The following is an 18548-nucleotide window of genomic DNA, read 5'->3' as shown; positions in this document are numbered from 1 at the left end:
TCACAGGCATGCCTAAAATCCAGCTGTCAGGCTTATTTCTATTTAGCTATGGTTTGGAAGGTGTTTAAGGGGAACAGCAGTTTAATGGAGCATCTGGATCTCATTGCAGGCCTGCTTTTTGTTTTTGTGTTTCTTAATTTATTATTACACTTTCCAGCTGGGCTCATAGAGGCACAAAGGAGACAAGACATGGCCCCAAGTCACAAAGCAAATTTGTATTCCAACTTAAACTTTAAAGTTTCCTTTTGCCTTTTACTTAAAATATTAGATGTTAGAGCTTCCAACACTCCTTGATGGTATTTTTACTTGAAGTTTAACTTATGATTAATGTATTAACATTCCTTGTTTCAAAAACTATTTTAAAAGATATTATAGAAGGCTTTATTTTCTTCAGCTTTGTTTTGGTCCATTGCTGCTGTTTTGTAGGAATAGTTGCTTATCTGTCTTTTAATTCAGGAGAATGTCAGGGGTGTGTTTGTGATGTGAGGACTCCTGGAGCTGCTCTGTAAAATGTGCTGTATGGTATGGGTAATCAATACTGGAATGTTAATGTGGATAAAGAAATAGCAGAACATGCTGGCTATTGACTCCATTATGTTGTTTATCCTGCTTATGAGTCTTCCTGCAGGCTGTTCATCCTCTCACTATCCATTTCCCAGTTATTTCTGACAAACTTTTGCTTTGAAAAAAAAAGGCAAAGGGCTGCAGTCACATCCATGTTCTGATCGTTGCCTGCTGTATTCCTCCCTCACAGGACCCAAGTTTGTTGTCCTCCCACTCTGTTAAACTGTGCCAAAATACAGAATGTAATTGAGAAATAATGTATTAGTGCTCTTGTGAGGAAATAAGGAAATCCAAAAGGAAATTCCACTTGTGTCTTCAATTCTGTTAAGGCAAACTGTGTATTTGGTTGTCTGCTTGAAGGGGAAAAGTGAAGCCCAGCCACTTAAGTTAAAGGTGTGTGTGACCTTGGCTGTGCTGGTGTTTGCTACTTAGGTAAATTCTTGCCATTTCTGATATCTGTGGATCATGTCCTTGGAACTGCTGGGTAATGCAGCTAAATCATTTCCCTGGGTGTGAAGCGGAAAGACAAGGAATTTGTCCCAGGGTTTAATCTGAGTGAGATACACAGTTTTAGAAGAGATTAAAGAAGGCTCTTGAGACAGTAAATAGAAATATGCCCAGAAGCAGCCATTTGAGTGTCAGGTCTTTAGATTTATATTCATGCTCACAGATCTAATTACTGCTGGTGAACTGGAAATATCTATACTGGCTCCACTCTTCCCTAACGTGCTGCTGATCACAGCTGTATAAAGCCAGTGAGGGAAAAACCAGCAAGTGCTTGTCAAACCTCAAACACTGGCCCAATTTCTTTTTGTTCATGATCCATGCAGAAAAAGGCAGGGGTGATTCCAATTACTTTTTATCACATCAATGAAATGGGATCATTTCTCTGAGTTTTGTGGAACAAGATGTTACCTAATGCAAATTACAGCAGCTACATGGATGTTTTCTCAGAGGGGCTGTTCTTCCAGCTGGAACCATTAGAATACTTTCTGCACCCCTTCCTCCTGCCTCACCCTTGAACTGCTCCTGGGGTCAAGTAATGTGGAGGTAAAGCAAAAAACCTACAGAAGCACAAAGGAGAATCATGAGAACTGTGGGTTTTATCCACAAATTTGAAAATTTGTATTTCTCAACTCTAAAAACCATGGTTTTGATAAGTGTGTTATGCCTTGAGTAATGCAGGGCTTTGTGTAAGTGGATTAAAGGAATTCAGGGGCAGAAACCCATCTCTTTGCCTTATAAAGCTTTTGCAAAAATTTATATTGGATAAAAAGTGCCCATTTTTTTCTAACTCATGTTTAAACTTTTGACTTAAGTACTTGATACAAACTCAGATTAAAGTGGATAATGCCCTGTTTACTTAAAATTTCTCATGAGGGACATGGACATGTTTGCAAAATATTCTTTCCCATTATTACATTTATTACACACTCTACGTTGTATCATATCTACAAAGTATCATTATATGGAATTTCCTCCTGACTGGAAGAAATCTCAGGTGCTGGGGTACCATGACATGCATTATGTTAATTTAGCAATATTTGTACTTGCTTTTACTCAGCAGTGAATTCAGCAGCTATCTGAGGATGCATTCAGTGTCTGGGTACACCATTGGCTTGGCTGCCTCCCGAGGAGAGACAAAACCTGAAAGATGGATGGCACCTAATTGTAACAGTGATCCTGATGGTTCCTTCTCAGATTTCTGCATTTATTCCTGCAGCTCTGAGTATTGCAGTAGAATGCCTTGTCACTGTGTATCTTTGTTCACTAAAATTCTCATGCCCTCACCAAATATTCACGTGTTTCTCACTCACCTGGCAATACTTAGGGCATGGTCAGGATCTGAAACTCTCATCATTGGGCAACCATCAGTAAATGCACAAGCTCTCACTTTGGAGAACTCCTTGGATGCTGTTGGGATGGATGTGAGCAATTCTGGCTGTGTCAGCGAAAAAGGCAGCAGACAAATGCAGAGAGAAGAGCATGCTAACAAGTTCTGGAAAGCTGCAGGCTGCCAAATGAGAGCATGCAGAGCATGGTGCTCTAAAAAGTACTGGAATTTGTTACTTAATTCTAATTTCCTGTGTTTTGAAGGTTTTTTGAAGCTGTGATGGCACTGGAGACATAGTGATGATGAGCTGGAGAGAAGCATAGCTTGTGTGCAGTCCTCAATCTCAGAAAATTTTGAAACCTGAATCATTTTCTTCTGGGAAAACTTTTAGTGCCAATTATGTTCCAGAAGAATTTCCGAGGCAGCCTGCCCATCCAATTTCTCTGTTTTCCAGCTTATAAAATAGCAAGCTGATAGCATGCATCTATCCTTTTGACCCTGTGGAGCATAAGGCAGCTGAAAAGTCACTGGGCTGTCCCTGGAAGCTGGGTTATGGATTGTGGCCAAAAGCGTGGAAGCTGTAATTGGTGTGGAAGATTTTTCTTCTCTTAATCATGCCTTCATATTTGAACTCTTTCCAGTCTTCCCAAAGAACAAGTCATTAGCCACTCCTTTGGAAGCAGAAAGGCTTGAGGCAGCATAGTTTGAGATTTGTTTGACCTTTCAGCTCTGCTTTCCTCTGAGCACAGGATTACTTTTGCTCTGTGCAATTTGGATTATGTAGGGATTCAAACATCTGAGAGAGTGAGAGAAATGATAATTTTAGGGTCAATGAATGAGACTTTTGGGGAACCTCTCTCTATTGACTGGTATGTTTTTCAGGATGTTTGGTGTTATCAGAGTAGTTGCTGAAGCTACTTGCATGAAAATCTGAGGGGTTTGAATAGGATGTGAAAGTCTGAAAATTCCTTCTCCTAAGGACAAGTCTTATCCTGTGATGTGTGTTGAAGGCAGAAAATATTTCACAGCCTGTTCACAGCAAAAAATATGTGGGAAAAAATCAGTATGTAAAAGGAAGGAGTTAAATTATCAAAAAACATCAAGAAATGGGTTATAGTTATCTGATTTGACTGTCCAAAAGAAAGAGAACACTGCTTTCCCCAGGCCCAAAAAGAGTTTGCAGGACTGACCCCTGAGAGAAGCTGACCCAATATGTATGGAAACAAGAGATTCCTGAAGGAGCTGTCTCTGCCAGAAGAGCTGCTGCAGAGATGTTCCTCTTCAATGAAGTAACACTATTCCTGTAGGAATTAAATTCTGACTAAAATCACTAACCTTATGGAAAATACTCCAAAACCTACACTGTGCTGTTCTGAATGCAGTTGCTCCAAAATAGCCTTAAGAACCAAATGCTGTAACTTAAAGCCAATAATACCAATTCAGTAGGCATATAACATCTGCCAGTGTATGGAAACAAAGTCAGGATAGCTGATTTAATTCACAGAAAATACAGAATTTGGTTAGTATCCTTCAGTGATTGCTTGTCTTACTGATGGTAGGATTTGTTTGATTATAGCCAACTGTAAATTAAATATAATTTGTGCCATGTAACCCCAGGTTACTGGGATTCCCACCCTCCCCCTGGCTGGGGGAATTTGGGTCTGATCCTGAGTAACTGAGACAGAAGTACCAAAGTACAGTAAATCCAACATAATACTTTCTTACCCCAAAATACACATTCCAAAACACTGGAAGAACACAGCTTTTTTTTTTTTTTTCCCTGTATTATTTACTCAAAAAGGAGATGAAAAATTGTACAGTTCAGGAAGCTTATGTGTGATTAAAGGAAGGTACTGTGCATGCATCTTAATATGCAACATACATATCGTTCCAATTGTATTAGTGCATGGAGTCAGAGAAGAGATTTCTACAGGCAAAGCAGGAGTTACTCCCAGAAACTGAGAGGGAGACAGTCTCAAAATTAGCTTTACTGGGATTTTATTTCTACTTTGCATGAAGGCTGTAGCATGTTGGAATCTCATATGCGTTCATGAAGTATTTGTCTTTTAAATATGACTAACATTCTGAGAAAAAGGTTTAATATGAAGTTGGAGCCTAAAGAGCCTCTTGGAACTGAGGGATCCAAGTCCATGGTGTACAATCTGTCCTGGAGCCTGGATTACTTTTTTCCTACGTGTAGGTGAGGAGACCAAGGCTTGAGCAGAGCTGGCTGTTAGAGGGATGCTTTTGGTGACAAAGTGGCACTGTCCCTCCTGGAGCTGCCAGGCTGTGCTGGTGTCCCCTGCTCTGAATGTGCCTCTCCCCTCTACTTTTGCATCAGTTTGAGGGGTCACTGCCATGCCAGGCATCTGTGTAGCTGCTGGGGTGCACAGCTTCTTTTGAATTGTCTGCCTCCAGCTTGCATTCTCAGGTTACTTTTCTTTCAGGGGCCTGCAGAAGAGAACAGGCCTCTGCCCAGTGCCAATTATAAGTGCAAAGAAAAGCCTTTTTGTTTGGGTTTGCCTTTGATGTGTGTCGAGAGGAAGCGTGCAAACCACACTGCTGGGTTAGCTGACCTCTTCTCGGTGAGTTCCAATTGCATTTACTTTTCAAATAGCTATAAAAAGTGAAGGCTTTTCAAAGTGTAACTCCCAAATTGTTCCCAGCACAAACCCCAACCAGCTGCACTTTGTGCTGGGAAATGCCTTTAAGGCTGAGGGAAGGAGCCTTCCCTCCAGGCCATGTGGATGTTTTACAGCTGTATGTGTGGCCTTGAGGTTAAAGTTACTTCCTTGGAGATCCCATCCATAGATGGGCTGGCCAGGCAGCCTTGTGGTTGTGAAGGATGACCTTGGCCTGTTGTCCTGAGTGCTGCTGATGGGAGATCTGCACATCCTCACCTTCCAGGGGTGCCTTTCAGCACCCTCACCTCTCTTGGCACACACTGCCTGCATTTGGGGCCCTCCTCATCCGTAGGGACAGCTCTGAGGATGGGAGGCAGCACATTCCTGCCAGCCCGAGGTGCTGAGGGCTCCCATGAACTCTGTGGGGAAGCACAGGAGTCCTGGGCTGAGACTGCTGACACCAGGGCCTTGTTTCTGCTCACTCAAGCAGAGTTTATTTTATATACCCTGAACTTTCTGAAGCAGCTCTGGAAAACCCAACTCCAATGTCTGCTTTACAATTATCTGACAACTAATTTAATGAAAGCTTTGCAATTAACAGGCTGAATTCATGTAGCTCATGTTCTTCAGAGCCTCGTCTGGAGGCTTTGCAGTTCTTAATGTGCAGAACTTTGCAGATCCTGCACTGATCCACTAAGCTCTGCTCTAATATTATTTAAAAGTAATTGCCCTCACCATGTTGTTTCTGCTTTGCTATTTTTGAACTATGTAGAATTCAGGAAGCTGCCTCTTGCACATGATTATAAATTGCTGGCTGGGGTGAGATATCTAACAGGCAGCTAAAATATAATAAAACATTAAATGCGTTTTCATATTGTGCACATTCTCTTTACGTATTATTCACAAGGGACTCTGAATTTGCTTCACAATAATAGCCATGAAAGGAAAAAATTCTTTTCTCAGTAATGAACAGATACAGCAGAATGGTTTTGGCATGTAGTTCTTCCCTCAAAGAATTTTTCTTGAAAAGGGTATGAAGAAAATCTCAATAAAATATTAAGATTTGACCTATTGCTGATTATGTTTGAAAAGCACAGGAAAGAGTCGTAGCAGGAATGTAATAGGCGGGAGAAAGAAAATAGGGTGCCAAGTGTATCCCTTAAAAATTAAAATTTTCTGCTTTGTTATTAAGAAGAACAGCAGGTTTTATTAGTGGCATATAAACAGCACTGAAACCTGGAAGTGACAACTACCAGCAGCCCACGTCTTGTTAAGTCCATGATAGAAGGTTATAATTCATATGCCATCTGGAAATTTTGTTGAGGGCTGCTCTCAACATGAGCTCATCAGTTGGTACAAAATATTCTCCTGCAGGAACATGTCTCAAAGAACAGCAAGAGAACTGAGGGGCAACAATTTTCAGGATCAGACTCGATAAATTCTGTAAAGAAAAGAGATGACTTTATTTTCACCTTTGACTTATTGATATTACTCTGAATTCACTTAGATACTGAAGTCTGAGTGCTGTCTTGTTTCTTCCTGACTGGGACTGGTGATCTTTTTATACTCTGCCATGTGCCACAGACAAAAAGTCCTGCCACAGACTTTACCTACAAAACTCATTCTAGATACCTGGCAGGAAACTGAAAATGGTAGAAAAACTTAAAAATGAAATATTAAAGATAGCTTGATGGAATCTACCAGCTCATCTGACAGCATAAGAAAAGATGGGAAAGCTTGTCATATTTAGGCTAATAAATTAGAAGACAGGTAATGTGTCATACGTGTAATTACATACCAGAAGGTAAATGCTATGAAAAGAGATTATTTAAGTGATAACATTGGCACATTCCTGTGACTAAAAGCCACTTCAGATTTTAAGTAGGCGAGGCCATTAATTTTTAACACAGGGAAAGCCCAGAGCCTTGCAGAAATTTAGCCTCAGGAATTGTCTGAAGCAAATCAGTTTAATTTAGCATTTAACAGAGAGAAAATGCATGTACAAGTGGTAGTGCAGTCAAACTTTCAAGAGGGCTTGCAAGCAAAACTGAAATCAATGGTGATGAGTTAAGTTTGTTAAACACAGCACATTCCTTACAGAAATGTTAAGGGAATTAACAAAATGGACCCAAAATAATCTGATGTGGATATCAATTATGTGGGCAGTCTGTAATTAAACCCTGACTTTTCTGATAGCTGTGGCTGTCTCCACATTGTTTCAAAGTGGTTGACCTTGAATAATATTTGCTGAACTGGATGTCTACGGCCACAATATCACAAAACATATTTTGGAAATATGTTGTGGAAAGATGAGCTCACCAAGGGCACACACAAACCACAGCCTGATCCACGGACAGTGACTGATGTCAGCCCAGAAAACAATCTGATTTTCATATATCCTGAAAATGCTCTCTGCTTGCATGGGCATTCAGAGATGTTTTTGACAAAGGAAGTCATCAGTTTTCCTGCTCTCATCAGTCACCTTTAAAGTGGCACTTCTCAAAAATGTGCTCTTCTCTGAGATTCACACCATTAGTCATGTTGTTGATTCAGTCAGGCTTCCCTAACCTGGACTGTGTCTCCTATCAGCTTCTTCTTTGTGCATCCTTTTCTTTGAATTGTTGGTGATCCAACTCTGTATTACAGTAATTCTGTGTACACACAGTGTATTTTATACTAACAAAGACATTTGCATATTGTGCTAAAGACTCTCAGGAATAATCTTTAATTTTTAAAAATTACTGCATTAAAATTGTTGCTTCCACTGAAAACACTGTGACTCTCCCAACAGGCCATAAAATGACATGATATTTAGGTACTGTAGGATCCTTCCCTTAGCATGGGAAAAAAAGAAAAGAAACCTTAACTAGTTTCAGCCCAGTTCAAAATGAGACTCACTCCAGCACCAGCTCCATACTGCTGGTTTTAGAATAAAAATCTGTGAAAATCAGAGCTGGAGACCTCAAAGTCAGTGAAGCCATTCTTGAGGATTTAATCATTGCATATATTTGGAACACTGACATTTTTAGTCTTATGAGTACTGTGAGAATCACAACTTTAGTCATGCCTAAATGCAAAGCTTATAGAAATATTCCTTACAAATTGATTTAGGGTTGGGAAAACATCATTCTGTTTGGGATTCTGTTTGGTTTTCTTTTTAAAAATATGGTCATCACAGAAACAAGTTTTCCCCTTTGATTTGTCAAGAAAATGGAAAAATTTATTAAAAATACTATGCTGATAAAAATACTGCTCTAGTATTTTAATGCTCCTTATTTTCTGCTGTATTCTGTTTTCTATGAAGCACAGTCGGCACAAAGAAATTCAGCTGCAGAAACCATTGTTTGAAGTGGGAAGCTGAGACTTTCTGACAAATTCCAAAAAGCTAACTTGAAAAAGTGTTCCCTGTTATCTTCCTCTGAATGAAAAAGAACACGTCTCTTCTGACATGTGTTCTTGCTATCTGCTGATCTCAGAATTTAAGAATGTTTGGGGATAGGACAGGACTGCATTAAGGGAACTTGGATGAGTAAATCCTCTTGTGGCTCTTTAGGAAGTTATAATCTGCAAAAGGACTTCACTTGAAGGAATCTCTTCTACTTCGAAGGCAAAAAGGGAAAATTAAAACTCCCTATTGCACTCAGCTTGCTATCTGATTTTTCCCCTCATGAGTAGCCAGATTTTTCTGAGGGAAAAACTTTAATGATAATTGCTTTTTTCCATAGCAGAGCAAGGATTTTTTGAACAGATGCTGACTGATTCTGTTCTGTGCAATTGGACTGGCGGCTCTCAGAGTACTTGTTCAGGGCTGCCAAGTTATGAAATGTTTGAGGTACAAGCAGAGTGTGAATAAAGCTTTTATTGCTTTGAACAAGACATCTCGGCTCAAAATTCCCTTGCTTACATTTGTGTGGATATTAATGACCTGTTAGTTAAATGTGGATATAAAAATGTCAGATGGACTAAAACAGATCAAATCATATTTCTTCTTAGTTCTGCCCTTTAAATGTTTTATAGTTACTATCACTGAGCTTCCCTCCTCTTCTCATGTTTTGTGTTTACTGGCTGTTACATGGTCACCTTTTTAAATACAAATACAGCCACAAATCAGCAGCTGCTTTTATTGTCATACATACCAACAGAGTTGTTGTCTCTGCTTTCAGATGAGGAAATAATTTCTGAATGGAATGAGTGAAGAACTCCTTATATTCTTCTTTATATTTGAGATGATATCTCTAGAAAATAGCAGGTTTCCCAGGGTCTAAAATCTTTCACATATGCTAGGAGAAGCTTCAATCAGTCCTCTTAAAATCTGTCTCAAATCTTTAAATACTATTGTTGTTGTATTTTCAAATTCTAGGTTATACTTTTATGTTTGCCAGTCTTTTTTTTTTCCTAAAGAAAATTTTATCATTTGATCTGATTATTACTAGAGAATTAGTGATAGGAACAGTTTTTAAATTTTCCTGTATTCTTTTTGTCTTCTCTCAATGTGGTTTTGTAAGTGAAGACAAGTGGGAAAGACAAACATAGAAAAATTTTTTGTGTCAGAAAGGAAATTGATGTGTTTAAATACATTGAAAGAGAAAATGCAGTTTCACTGCTTTATATAAAATGAACGTATCATTTTCTACCAGACCTAGCTACTAATACTTATTCATGATATTACTTAAGTAATTACACAGCATTTCAGGAATGATAACTACTGCTAGAAATTACACAGTGAATTCAAAGATTGCTCCTTTTCTGGTGCTGCAGCACAGCCTGATCTGGACAAGATCCTAGGCAGTAATGCTGAACAAGTTCCTTGTTATAACAGCATTGTATTTTGCTCTTCTTGCCACTACAGATTCCAAATTCTGTAAAATTCTGAAAACAAATATTTTGAAGTTAATTGGATGTCTTGCATAGCATTTGATTTATTCATGTGCACAGTGGCTCTGTGGCACACGGCAGCAATCACAGGTAGGATGTCTTGTTATGTGTGACATGAATGATATAAGAATATTTTTCCATGCTGACATGGTTCATCTGCTCAAACTTAGCTCATTTAGCAAGGCATCCTTATTTTTTCATCTTTCCTTTATTCTCTTGTAATGGTAGCATCAATTAATTATTCAGCTCCATTTGAAATATTTTAAATGCACATCTTATGTAGGACATAATGTAGGACAATTTATGCAAGACCAATTGTGTCTGATTATTACATATTTTCCACAGAATCTAGAAAAGCTCACTAAAAGTCAAGAACTGTAGCTTTTCATTACTACTTTTTTTCTGGACACCTTCTTTGTTTATTAATATCATAACTTGCAGCCCTTATCAAGCTCCTTTGACTCTCCTGGTTCTGCCAAGAGCTGGGACTGTTCAGGCTGGAGAAAAGTGAAGAAGACACAAGTAGAAGGGATGCTTCTTTTTAATTTTGGGGCTTTTTTCCCCCAGAATGCCTGCAGCTATGATTTTCCACTCAGTGAAGATTTTTGCCCCAAAGGAATGAAGAGCAGGCAGACACTCAGAGAACAAGTGATATGGAGCTAGGAAGATATTAAGACCTGCAGCTCATGACAAGCTAAAATCTTTTGCAAACAGAATTACAATTAGCTGTGTTCAGATGGGATTTCTGAGGACTTAGAGAATTCTTGATGGTTCAGAAAGAGAATTTAAACTTCTAATATGGCTCGTTTTGTGTCAGCTATGTAGAGGCAATAGAAAACATTTGTCAAAACAGATGGCAGGTTTAGCCCCCCGCCACTGAATACAAAGGGGAAGTTCAAGGTCCAGATAATGGCTGCCGAGCTAAGAAACATTTGGAAACTTAGTTTAGCATTGAATAGACCCCAAAGAATACAGTGTTACAATTCCAGCACGCCTGGCTACGGCCAAACTCGGAATGCCGTGAGCAGCTTATGCTTCCAGCCAGAATGAAGAACTGCTGAGGTGCACAAAAACTGAGATGTAGCAGCTAACATGGTTTTCAGGATTTTTGAGAAGACATGTTTGACAGCTGCTTCAGCCCAGCAGAACATTTCTTTGCCCAGTGCTTCCTGACATTTTACTGCCACTCAATTGCTTTTCCTACGCTAAAATAAATACTATCTGAAAAGCGGTCGTGCATAAAATATACAAGGAGATGAAATGTGAAAATCTCTGGTTTTTCTATTAAATCATACTGGCATTTGCACTGAAGTAAGTTTCACAGAATCTCTAGGTAGATTATGGAAACTGTGATCTGTGGAGCCGAAACTTTTTAATTGCTGGTGGGGTAACTACTGCAAGCAAAACAAAGTCACAGGGATATTTTACATGCATCCAGTGAAACAAATACTGAGGTAATCTGTGCTGATTAATATGGAAAAGGTTCTTGCTGTGGTTGAAACAATTTACTGTTAAATGAGCAGAGGTTACTTGCCTGAGTTTGGAATAAGAATATAGAGAAGGCTTGTTCAAAGTGTTTGGAATAGTGATCAGTGCTTTATACAGACCCTAATCAAGATCCAAATAATGTAATCATATAATAGACTAGAAGAGTAGATTTTTCCTGTGGAATGGGTACTCACTGCAGTGCAGTAAATGCAAGTTAAATTGCACCATGTCTGTTTCTACCTTTGCATCCCTTATGCGTACACCAGGAATTAAGCACCAAAGCCCAGAACTGTAGCACTGTTGAGAACATGACTGACCTGTCAGTCTAGCACACAAGTCCCTGTCACCAGGTTCAGAATGTTTCTTCCCAGTTGGGTCTGGCTGGGTTCCCTTCTTCTTTCTTCACACTGCGGGGAATGTACAACAGCAACTTAAAATCAAGAGCAAGGGCTAAAAGATAACTTTTGTGGCTGATAATTGTCAGGCTGCCCATATTTGTTTTCCATAGTTTCACAGGAATGGCTTCCTAAGGATTAGGGAAGGCTGCCTCACTAGTTTACTTTTTTTTTCTTCTAGAATTTCATGAACCTACGGGATAGATGTCATGAGTGAAAGCCAAGTTGCTGTTAGCTATATCCTAAGGTAAGCTATTAAACACCCAATGTTATTACCTTTTGTGTTTATTTGGAGTTGTAAAGAAGCACTGATGTGCATTATACCCTGAGCAACTTGCAAGTGAGTATGGAACAATGGCAGGTCCTTAATTTCTACACCAGTGGTTTCAGACTGGACCTAGAGACCAAATCAGATAATTAAAATCTAGGTAATCTTATAAAGATGTGCAATTCTTCCTCTTCAAAACCCTTGTGTTTTTCATGCAACAAATTTGGCCAATATGCCACCCTTGCTTCCTGCAAAGCAGAACTGAGAGATCTGTGAAGAAAGCTGTTAAGTGCTCCCTTAGGATTTAGGCCCTGATGATCAGCACAGCAGAAGCAGGCAGATGTTAACACACCTCAGTTGGCAGGAAAATTCAATTTTTAAAAGACTGTGTGTTCCAAAATAACTGTGGCAGATGTACAGTGAAGCCCACAGAGCTGTGGGAGCTCATCACTAATGCTGAGGGTCTTGGATCTTCCTGACAGATAGCAGCTTGCTGTAGCGGCCGTCTCCAGAGGGTTGCTGATATTTGGAAGCAGCACATTTCAGTGCCTGTTTTCTTGACAACACCTGGGATTAATTTAGTTTACTGTTGTCTAAAGATCCCTGTGGACAAGGATCTATCTTGAAGGAAATGGCTTCCGAGACCCAAACTGAGTGATGAAGAATTGTGGTTGCCAAACTTGTTTACATAGATGGGCTTTTTAGCTGAGGCTTTCACTGTGAGGTTTGACACTAAAAAAGTAATTCCTGGATTGGAGCACTGGGAAACAGTATAAAGGAATAAAAATGGATGTACAGAACTAGAAAACAACTCTTAACTATATCCATCATTTAAAACAGAAAAAAAATCATTAAGTGAATTGCATTTTTGCAAGTCTGGCTAAGGAGCAAGGCATTTCTTGCTGGATTTGTGAATGTGTTCAGTACTATGCAAACAAAAGAAATGCTCTTTTCCTTTAATACTTCTATAAACCTATGTTCTGCCACTTTAATCTACCAGTGACAATAATGCAGCATTTTATTACCTGTGATTTGTTGTGACTATTAAACCTGTGAGCTTAGATAATTTTGTTAAAATACAATTAAAATGTAACAACTTGCCTAGTTATCCTCCTAGTCAAATTTGTCCTCATTTGAAAGGGCTCTTTTCTAATTTTGACTTATTAAATTCCATGAGAAAGATCAAAGGTGCCCTCCTGTTCCTTATTACAGAGGATCAATGGGTCAGATATTTCAAGTTTTGATAAAATATCTCAGTGAATTCAGTTGCATGCACTAATTAGTATGTTATTAGGCCATTTTACACTAAGAGTTAAACTCCCAATCCTTTTGTAAACAGCATCAATACTAAATGCTAAACAAGTACCTCTTTCCTGAGGAACATGGTTCTGTTCTTGTTTCACATTTGAAAATGTACCATGTCCTTTTCAGTTGCTGAGCTGTGTGATTTACGAACTGCTCTCGATGGATTCTATTGGCATCCCATCAGGACTGCATTCTAGCCTCCCTCCTTAAAATACAGGCAGTTCTAAGAAAGCAGCACTATTCTTGTGAAAACAGCATTTATATATTTCTCTTGCATGTTTATCCTCAGCATCATCTTACTGGGAACATGCTTAACCTGCCAAAAGCTCTTCTGAACTCTGACTGCAAACCATTCCAAAGTCCAAATTTCTCATGCAAATGCCATATGACCTCAGGTAGGTAGAGAACTCCAGGTTCTCTGAGCACGTTTTCTGCAACCAACTTTACAGCTTTCTGAGCCTTTTGGCTGCTGCATATTCAAAGCACTGTTTACTCATTGCCGTTGTCATCTAGTCAGACTGCATAGCTTTGGATCCAGGCAGTTTACTTTCAGTCTTACCTCAGGATTCACAACCTCATCGTGCTGAGAAGTCTGACCCAGGTGCCTTATCCTGAAAACCTGAGGCTTTTTATTTGTTTGATTAACTCCCATGGCTTGCAAGCGATCCAGCTTTTCTTCAGCCGCTGTTCTGAAGGCTGGTGCATGGCTCTGCACGGCTTGGGCTTTCCTTAATCAACATATGGACTATAATATATTGGTTGTTTTGAGTCTGATGTCATGGGAAAAGTGTTGCTTCAGTCAGTATGGAAACTTGCCCAGATACCTTCGCGTTGTTTCTTCCTTGACCGTAGTATCTGCTTGAAACTTTTCACTTGACTTCTAATGGTTATTCCTGCTCATCCACAGGCTGTTTCCAGTCCAAATATAGTGCTACTTGATTGAAAAAATCCAAGAAGCAGTTCTCTTTTTGGCATATGTTTAACAATCCCAGCTAAATCCCTTCTGAAATGCCATAGTCCGGTTTGTCATAGAAGGTCACAGGCTTGCTGGGGCTGTCCCTCCGGACATTTCAGCGACTCCTGTGTCTGCACAGCTACAGAAACTCGGCTGAAATCTGGAATGTTTTTCAAACCCTTTCTTCCCCTCCCTCTGAAGTGGCTGTGAGGAAGCAGTGACCGAGGGTATCCTTGTGAAACTCCTGTTGACCCTCAATATGGAATGTGCAGCCAGTTCAGGGCTGTGTCGGGGTCCTGTGCTTGGAGTTTGTTTTTTGTACCGAGGGAGCCTCTCAGATGGTGTTTGGGAATGACTTTAAAAGAACAGCTAAAGTAATTTTATTTGCTTGTCTGCATAACTAAAGGATATTAGTCAGGGCAAACTAATGTAACTCCAGTGATATTAATAGAGCTGAGTTAGAACAACTGGAGAATAAGCCCTTAAATGCTAGGGAAATTATTATTGTGCAGGCTGACTTTCAAAGGCTCTAATGCTGTCTAATAATGTTAGGAGTCTCTAATACCCAACTAATTCCTAATTAGCTTTTCCTTCACTGTTATGCTTTTTTGTTTATGTCAGAGTTTTGCTGTAAGAAAACAAAAACTCTGTTCAAGACAAACCTGCCCTGAGCTGTGCCTACTGATGGTGTAGTATCTGCCCAGAACAAGAGGCTCAGCAGGCTCAGGGCTTGCACACTCCTGTGGAAACACTCAGAAAATCAAAACGTGGTTGTCCTTTGTAAATACCAACGGGGATTTTTCTGTAACTTCTAACATGGCTCATTAGGAATGGATTTTCCTGGGGACAAAGATACCATTCTCCCTTGGGGGTTGTCTCACTGCCAGATTTAAAGCTCCTCTTATAAATCACCCTGGCTCTTCAGAAAACAGATGAAAAATATGAATGGTGGTGAAACCACCCCACACTAAGTTTGTTCCAAAAATGACTGAACTATTTTCTACCAAACCTAATTTTAAAAAAAATTAACAAGTCAAAAAAGAAGAAATTCCAACCTGGATATTGAAGTTTGGGTTTATAACTTTTCACACATTATGGAGCTAGGGCTTTCTCCATGCTATCTAATTAACCACTCCAATTTTTGTCTCCATTAGAAACTATATACAATAATGTAAGGAACAACAAGTATGGAGATCTTTGGTTGGTTTTATCTGGATTTGGAGGATCGTTTGAATACTGTCAAAACAGTGAAAAGGGTCCAAGATCCCAGCTTTTCCCAGGCAGTACTCATCAGAGAGGGCAAATGTGGAACTCCACCAAAATAAAGAAATGCTTAAATTATTAAAACAATGCATATTCTATTATCTCTATTATCTAAGGCATAGATAATAGAACTTTGGCACTTTGGATTTGTGCTGTGTGGGGAAGCAGGTTAGAAAACAAATAGAGAGACCTTGTAGAGGTCAGTCTGTCCTGGACACCCTTAAACTGCAATGCAGAAGGTGGCAAAATGAGTCCATCTGCAAACAGGCTGGAAATAAACAACTACTTGAATGCAATTTTCCTTTTATCCAGGAGCTAGGACAGTGCTTTTTGTTACCTTGTCTAACCTACTGCATTTCCAGGCTATCTATCAACACAGTTTCAGCTCTCCCCTTGCATAATATGATGAGAGAGATTCCAGGAGCCAGGCAGAGAATGTACAGACCACTGTGACAGCTTTGCAGCATTAAATGGCTTTGGCCCCTGGAAAGACCTCTTGGCAGTGACAAATGTGCACGTATTCTGATACTTGATGTCCTGAGATTTCTTCTTAGTTACTGTTCTCTATGAAAACAATGTTTTTAAAATAGTGGAGATGATATCCAGGATATTTTTGCTATTTATAATTCCCATTGTTGCAGCTCTCTGGGGATGATTAGGTCGGATGACTTCAGTGGTGTGATAGCTATTGATATAAATAACTCTCCAGAAGATTTCCTTGTGACTTCAGAACAAATTAACCAGCAAGAAAAACATTTCTAAAGGAGTTCAGTTACCTACCCATTTTCTGAAAACCACACTAGGCACTGCTCTGCATGCAAAAGAGATAAAATCCTTTAAAAGCTAATCTTTGAGTGCTTAGGATTTTCATTTAAAAAATCAATTAGCGAACACCTAGGGCCCATTTTCAGGAGTCTTGGGCTCCTCGGTCTCTCAAGTATTTCTGACTATTGTGTTTTCTGAGAAACTTAGAGAAAAGGAAGAAATGCTCACCTAGATGAACGCAAAAATAAGCTGTACTCAACAGTGATCAGACACAGGGTACGGTTCAATGAGTTGCTAGGGAAATCTGGCCCAGGGACAGGTAATTATCCAAAACTCTCTGCTTGAAGCATACCTAAAGGTTTGCTGTTGGAAAAGGTCTTTCCTTTGAGATTTCCACTGTTTCCTGGTTTCAGGCAAGAAAGGAATAGTGGAATAAGTGCTTCTCACTCTATTTTTGTACTTCTGATCCCTGAAGAAGAGAGGTAGACACATGGTGTGTGCTGAAAAAAAATTAACAAAGTTCTAGCTGCTCTTTCATATGAGTCTTTTTTTTTCCCATGTTTTGCTTGCAACTTTATACCATGTTTTTGTGGACTAGTGATGACAAAGAACCAAATATTTCAGGTCTAAATAGTGAAAGGCGAACCTGCTTATCATTCTTTCCCTTTCTGAGTTCATGCACCCAAAGCTCCAACTTTGTGTGCCAGTGCATGTGTGTGTGTACAAATACAATTGGATAACCTCCTTAGCTTACCTGTGAAAAATGGAATTCTTGGACCTATTTGGTCATTGATTGAGAGATCTTGAATGAAGAATCTGCCCCTGCAATTTGATTATTTAATCAGAAGAGACTTCCTAAAGTTAGCAAGAAAAAATGCTGAAATCTGTGAGGGGCTCTCACTTGTTACAGTTTTCAGTTATTTAATTTACAACAGAAGCTGCTTCCTGTCCATAACAGGTCTACAGAGGGAATCCTACAAAAATCTGCTTGATCTATTGAAAACACAGATTCTATATGGACACAAAGCACTCAGTTTTCTTTGAGGTAAATGCAGCTCTTTCCTTTAGCAGGATGAAGCTATTTTATGCCAATGAAATGTGCTGTTTTATGTCAATTTATGCCAATGAAATGCTCACCATGCCATGGCTTGTCATTTGTTCCATGGAATCACGAGTGTTCCTCAGCTCAGCAGTGCTCCATGCACCTAGAAACTTCCCTCTCTGAGTGACAGCCCTGTTTTTCTTGGAGAATATTTGAGAAGTGTTACAGAGCCATCTAAAATTGGAAACCTCCAGAGAAATAGCAAATCCCTTGGTCAAGGAAATATGAATATATTTGAAATTTAGGAAAACCTCAGAGACTTGCTGAAGTCACCTAATCAGTCAGCAGGGCTTCAGAGTGGGAACAAGGCTGGCACCGTGCACTCCCTGGAGCCAAGGGACTACAGTCCTTCCCTGGCATGGCAAAATTTATGTGTTGCTTAAGGTAAATGAACTGCAGTGAACCTTTATGGGAAAAAGAAAATAAAAAATGTTTTTAACTCACTTGCATAATGAAAATGTAGAGGATTAACATGTTTGTACAGTGAAATTAGTGCATTGTTGTGCTGAATTGCTCCATAGCCACAATGCTGTGGATGGTGGTGAGCAGTAACAAATGCTCTGGAAAGTGTAGGAAATCCAATTGTAGGATCACATGCAACAATCTACCCATAGGGGAATGTTTCCCTTAATTAGAGACATTATAATTTGGAATTATAGACTTTCAAGGCACTTTTCTTATTTCCAGTTTAATCTAGATGACATTGTTAGCCTTAATATAAACTCTGGGAGATGCAATCATATCTGAGGGAAAGGGGAAAGCTTCACTTTGTGAGACATTATACATGCTAAAAGATAATCCTTGGGCAAACTGATTATAATACAAGCAGCTCACAAAAGTAAAAGATATCCTGTGTGATATTCCAAAAGGAGCAATCTGATCAAATCTACTTTGCATCTACTGCAAACTGAAAAGCTGCTTTAGTTCTGGCCTAGTTTTCTAACCACAAGTTCCTCTCTGATGTTTCTTTGGACCCAGATAAAGAAGCACATGCCTAAAAAAAGAGTTTATCAGTATTAATTTTCAGTTCTACCCATTCCAGCAGTAAATGTGTAACTGCAATGTTGTTCTGTTCTCTGTTCTTCAGTCTTCAGTCTGCAGACTCTGGGT

At 39.4% G+C, this 18548-nt stretch overlaps 2 protein-coding genes across 2 annotated transcripts in view; one reads left to right on the top strand and one right to left on the bottom strand.

The window, feature by feature from the left end:
* Window positions 1–14417, bottom strand: part of PDE5A (phosphodiesterase 5A) — a 105462-nt gene extending 91045 nt beyond the window's left edge. The window contains exons 1-2 of the mRNA XM_064711637.1: window positions 13913–14417; window positions 11703–11792 (exon numbers count right to left, since the gene is read on the bottom strand). The gene's annotated coding sequence lies outside the window, so the exon portion shown is untranslated. The remainder of the gene's footprint in view (window positions 1–11702; window positions 11793–13912) is intronic.
* Window positions 13730–18548, top strand: part of RPL7L1 (ribosomal protein L7 like 1) — a 29938-nt gene continuing 25119 nt past the window's right edge. The window contains 1 exon segment of the mRNA XM_064711641.1: window positions 13730–13748. The gene's annotated coding sequence lies outside the window, so the exon portion shown is untranslated.

The sequence above is a fragment of the Zonotrichia leucophrys genome, chromosome 4, assembly GCF_028769735.1.
Source record: "Zonotrichia leucophrys gambelii isolate GWCS_2022_RI chromosome 4, RI_Zleu_2.0, whole genome shotgun sequence".
NCBI lineage: Eukaryota > Metazoa > Chordata > Aves > Passeriformes > Passerellidae > Zonotrichia > Zonotrichia leucophrys.
Note: the sequence above shows the minus strand (reverse complement) of the source record. Positions and strands in the feature narration are given on the sequence as shown.